The sequence below is a fragment of the Apium graveolens genome, chromosome 11, assembly GCF_009905375.1.
Source record: "Apium graveolens cultivar Ventura chromosome 11, ASM990537v1, whole genome shotgun sequence".
Classification (NCBI taxonomy): Eukaryota; Viridiplantae; Streptophyta; class Magnoliopsida; order Apiales; family Apiaceae; genus Apium; species Apium graveolens.
In genome coordinates this window covers 38,934,883-38,940,235 of record NC_133657.1, presented here as the reverse complement: position 1 = coordinate 38,940,235, position 5,353 = coordinate 38,934,883, and positions in this window count along the sequence as shown.

The following is a 5,353-nucleotide window of genomic DNA, read 5'->3' as shown; positions in this document are numbered from 1 at the left end:
TATACTCGGTCTTAATCTCATAGCACGCTATACAATATACTCATATACTCCAAATCAATTAGTCATTAAATCACATATTGTGATGCAACCATAAACATAACATATAGTCCTTATACCCAAACTCTATACTTGAGTTATAATAGCAATTGTACAATCCTACATCAAATGACTCAATCCTTTCTTTTAATTCACTTAATTCGAACCAAAACCAACAAATAAACCAAATAATTATTAGTAATCTTGCATGCATTCACTTAGTGAAATCCTATAATCAAATCAACCACTTTTATTAGAAATAAACCCTTTTTACAACTATAATCCATTCGGCTTTATCACAAAACACAAGCAAGAAATCGAACAATTTTTAAAATCCTAATCTTGCCAAACACAACACCATTCCTTAACATGCAATAACTATTTATCCAAATTTAACCTTAATTTATCATTATAACTCATGGAAACACATAAGCAACACCTTGAGCACATAAATCATCTTAATTTTCTATGAACTCGAATTACACAATTCGAATTTTCCCAAAAACATCACATACAAACATCAATTTGATCTTCAATCCATCAATCTAACTAACTACATCATGATCTCTAGTAACAACTACTACAATCATCAAAATACTACATGCATGCATCATTTTTTTGATCTTTAAACCACAACTCACTTTAATTCTTCAATAATTTTGAAAAACAATCAACAACAAATCATCTTAATAACAAAAATCAACTTATTTACTTTAAACATCAAAGACCCATTCGGCTTCAAGAAAAACAACACATGTAACCTTCGAAAATCAAGTTTTAATATTCTAGAGTTCAGTTTGAACATCATTACTCACCACTGGTTCACCGGAGTTCATCATCGGTGGCGGTGGTTTCACGGCGGTGCCCCCATTGGGGGGTTTCCAACCTTAAAACCTCTGATTACCAACCAAAAACACAGCAACACTCACATGAAATACACAATCATCACAGAAATTATAAAAACTCAAGTTAAACATTCAAAATGAAGCAAGAATTCGACCCTTGGATCATCACCGAGCCCAAACACACACATACACACACTCGCATGCAAGCACCTACACACAAATGCACATGATTTAAAGCCCATATATGGATTAAGAATGAAGTTTTATGGAAGAATCCATAAAAATTAAGTGAAGAAAAGAGGTGTACCGAGAGGAATGAGAGGGAGAGAGATATCGAGAGTGAGAGAGAGAAGAGAAGAGAGAGATGAGAGAAAATAAAAAGAGAGAGAGAGACGGGTGGAAAATGAGAAAAGGGAAGGGGAGAGAGTATATATATTGATTTGGTGAGGGTAAGATGGCCCTTTCACCATTTTTTTGATTTTCTTTTTCTCTTTTCCTTTTATTTCACTCTAAAAATGAATTTAAATTATGAATAACTCTCTCAGAAAAGATGGGAATGCAAAGAATAACAATTTTAGAACGTAGATCTCAAATCTATCTTTTCAGCCATATTTTTAAAATTATTTTTGAGCGAACGGTTGATTTAATACGGATTTTACAACCATTCTCTTTATATCAACTGACACGTCGCCTGGAATATAATATTCTTTTAAACCTTTCCACTTAACACAATAACACATAATTCACATAATCACGCTTTATTCATATAATTTATAATTACAACACAAATGCATACTTTATGCACTTAATCACGTCACGAATTTTCCAATCGCTACAAAAAGACTGTATAAGAAATTCATATTCGATCACGTATGTGGATATATTTTTGTTTAAAGTAGTTTTCTTGGTAATACACACCTCTTTTTAAAATAATTTTTTGATTGACTTATTAGTCTGCAAATACCTTAATGATAAACCAATCATCTAGGCTTGAGTTACGGTATTATATCTCAATTCCAATTGAAAGAATAGGACTTCCAGCGGAGCCCCCGAAATACGATGATCAGTCGTATAACGGTAAATATTTGTTGTCTCTACTAGTAGAAGGACGACTCCTATACATTCAATTGTCACCTTTCCATATCCGGGCATATTATGTGTGGCCCATACATCGAGGATTTTCACATATACTTCACATGTTTATATGTGGCATACCAATAGTCACTCCATTACACAAAGTACTAGAGTTTACCCCTCCTTGTCCTTTTAAAGCATCTTATTATAAATCTGGAACTCGAATTATATCGAAGTTCCTCAAGCATTTTTCTTGTTGATAGACACAACTCATCATCTCATAAATATATATGTGTGTGTGTGTACTTCCGAGAATTTTTGGAGGAAGTACTAAAATAATGTGACTTGACCGTTGTCAACAGATAAGTATCTAAGGGGGAGTTTCTTTTGTTACTATAATTAAAATATTTAAAATATGTCGAGATAATATTTTTCGACGATCCGAAAGTATTAGAATGATTTTCTGAATTTTAAAATAGGTTTTATGATTTTTATATGATGTTAAATCATTTAAAAACTATATAATGATTAAATAATAGTTATTAAATAATTAAATCTCAAATATTTCTATTTTAAAATAATATTTGAAATAATATCCTCAACTAATTTATGTTTAAGAATTTTATATGATTTATAAAATATTAAATAAATGAATTTAAAATAAAATAATCATTGGAGAATACTTCTCTTATTTAAATGAATATCTGAAATAATATTCATTATTAGAGTAATTAAATATAGTTGAGGGAATACGATCTTTGGAAATCATTTTAAATAAATTCGAGGTAATTTAATATTTCGCAAGGGGACATCGAATCCATTGGAATAAAATAAGTACGGAATTTTAATCGTCCAAAACATCTTCGGGATGATTCCCGGGTTTATGCTTTATAAAAGCTGACCGACTCTCGGTCTTATAACTTCTACATCACGCTCTACCATAGTGTTAAAATTTTCTACGATATATTTATCATAAACTCAATCATTATTGATACATAAGAACTCGTATTTCACTATCATGGCAAACATGGCATTTGTACGAAAGACAGTAAAACAATCTTCACAACACAATTGTATATAGATCAGGGTTCATGAACTTGCCTGGGTGTTTTTAGGTGGAGGGTGCTCTGGAGTTCATCCGGAAATCTAAAATCAAGAATATTATTGTTCCGTTAGATTCTAATCGTATTTATCTTCACTTGGTAAATACGTAATACTTACTATCCATTTACAAGATTCACTTTACTCTCATCATTTTACTAAATTATGATTACTCCTTAACTTCGTTTTCTTTCATAATCCTTTATCTCCATAAATCTCTTTTACTTTGGCCACTCGGCTCCACTCGCAACTATTAAGGATATCTACTCGCGCGATCTCGGCTCCGATATTTTTATAAATTTGAAAAGTTCATAATTTCACTTGAAAATTTTATCGAAGTTAATATATTCCATTTCTTACTCTCTGTAAATATTTCATAATTTTTGAATACTTTTAAGTCAATCATTTATACTTCCAAAATGCGTAACTCGTAGCAGTTTTTATCGCGTAATTCATTTTCACTAAAATGAGCTTAACTTTTGAACCGTAAATCGAGATCAAGCGATTCAAGCGCCTAAACGATCCTTAAAAAAGGCTCTATTATTTTAAAGTCTTACGTTTCAAGAAATCACAGTTTATAATTTCTGTATTTCTGCAAAAAAAACTTAAGGTTACGATTCATTCGTTTTATCGACGTTACGCTCACGATTCGTATTTCGTTTTCGCTCTAAACTATTTATCAATAACCAAAAATCATCATACCATTATCTTAACAAAATCCTCTCAACAACGTCAATTTTTTTAGGCCACAACACCAACCTTAGCATCTAAATTACTAATCATGAAGAAACCAACATAATAACTATCGAAACTAGGTTTATAACCAAGATCCATACTTTTCTTGAAACTTAAACCTTAAATAAATTTTGGGTAAATATTTATACCTTTTTTGGTAGCTTGTAAGGTGTTCTTCTTTATGGATGCTTCTTGGTGAGGCTTGGGTGTGCTTAAGAATCTTAAATCTTTCCATGAAAATCAAGAAACCAAGAAAAGTTACTATTTGGCACTATTCATCATCACTTTCATGGATTTATTTAACCATCCGAACCTTAATGAAATGCTATGAAAAATTTATCTTACCTTAGTTTGGTATGGAGGAAACTTGGGAATTAATTATAACATTTATCCTTGGCTAGAAAATGAAATTTGATATTTGGTTCTTCCTTTTCTTCAAAATAGCTAAATGGCTTCAAGAGGGCGAGAGAGAGAGGGAGAGAGAGAGAGAGAGAGAGAGAGGAAATTTTCTTTGTTTCTTACTTGGTTGGGTGATTTTGTACAAGTGTGGTGGATTTGTTATATATTTGGATATGCAAATCTTAGTACATTCTAGCATGGCTAATTTTCAAAGCCTAAACTATAGCCAAGTACTATGACCTACATGTTTGGTTATTATTTTCCTTAGCTAGGTTACTATGCTCTTTGATAGGTTACTATTTGATTTCAAATCCTTGGTTACATTCTTAATAACTAGTTTGCATGACTTGCATGGGAAGTTGCACGAACTTAATACATTTATTTATCCGCTTACGCATTCTCTTGGTCGCTTATTCGTTTTCGTAATAAATATTCGTAAGCCAATTCGCGGGGTAAAGCCTTTTTCTTATAAGTCTATTATGCTTTGAAACCTTTTACTTGGGTTTTAATTCGTAGAATTCTAGATTCATGATTGTAATGTGATTCTCTTATTTCTTGACGGTTCGTAAGATAAGGTCATTTTAAAAAGTTTGTTTTCTTCGAAAACCAATGGCTTTTACATACACTTATTTGGTATGTATAATCACAATATCGACATAGAAACTAAATTTTCCATGAATAACATAGTGTGGGCTAAAATATTTTCCCCAATCGTCAGGATTACTATTCATCAAATATTTTACAAAGTCCCCAAAATTTGGGTTATTACATTGCATGTGAAACCTAACAAGAAGGCCCTAGAGATCAATACTAAAAGTTTAATCCTGCTTCATCTAAAGCCAGTGGACATGCACCATATTTTAAAGAATATACAGGTTCCATTGTGACTGGTTGTGTAGATGACAACCGTTTAGTAATATTATATATTTTTATTATTTATTTAGAAATAATATTAATAATTGATAACTGCTGGGTGCGGGGCTGTTCCTTCGACGCTGCGTCTGGATCCTTCATGGTGGTTGTGATGTAACGGGGGGTTTCTGCAAAACAACGCCGGAAGGGGGGTTTGAGTCCCGCGGCGCCTCCGGTGTGAGAGTAAGAACTCGCTATTGGGGAAGATGAAGGTAGATAGGAACACAAGGTGGATGTGTGTGTATATGAGT